The 611-nt window shown below is 37.3% G+C and overlaps 1 non-coding gene across 1 annotated transcript; it reads left to right on the top strand.

Annotated features, from left to right (window-relative positions):
• Positions 1-245: 245 nt before the first annotated feature.
• Positions 246-354, top strand: LOC127089663 (small nucleolar RNA R71). The gene has a single exon (XR_007791226.1). It is a non-coding gene; the product is annotated as a small nucleolar RNA R71 (small nucleolar RNA).
• Positions 355-611: the final 257 nt, after the last annotated feature.

Below are 611 nucleotides of genomic sequence, written 5' to 3' on the forward strand. Positions count from 1 at the left end.
ATCTACCTTTACATTCATATGGTCAAATGCATTCACTTTATAGAGTCCTTCGATTTTAGGGATAGATTTAGTGGTAACTTGTTGCATGCTTCCCCATGAGTGGTGATTCTTATCCATCTCTTCTATCAAATTATATGGCATATTTTGGGGGCTATTCATGAGGTCTCTGCAAGAAGCCAAATATAAGGTCATCCTTGTGGAGTAAAGAAGACTATTATAGAAGGTAGGAATAACCATCCATTTTTCAAGCATGTGGAATGGGCACAATCTCAATAAGTATTTATAATGCTCTCATGCATCAAACAAAGATTCCATATCTTCCTATCTAAAATTATTGATCTCATTTCTTACTTGGACTTTTTTGCTTGGCGGAATATACTGCACAAGGAAGGAAACTTCTAATTAAGCCTAAGAAGTTATCGAATTAGCAGGCAAGGATTTGAGCCAAGCCCGCGTGCGATCTCTTAACGAGAAAGGGAATAACCTGAGTGGATGACATTTTGGTCAACTCCATTAGCATTTCCAGTACCACTATTACCAATAAAGATAAATAGATGTAAGTTCGGGTTTCTGAAGTCAACCCTGAAAATTAGTCTTGTTGGACCATAGCT

This window comes from Lathyrus oleraceus, chromosome 5 (assembly GCF_024323335.1).
Source record: "Lathyrus oleraceus cultivar Zhongwan6 chromosome 5, CAAS_Psat_ZW6_1.0, whole genome shotgun sequence".
In the NCBI taxonomy this organism is placed as follows: Eukaryota; Viridiplantae; Streptophyta; class Magnoliopsida; order Fabales; family Fabaceae; genus Lathyrus; species Lathyrus oleraceus.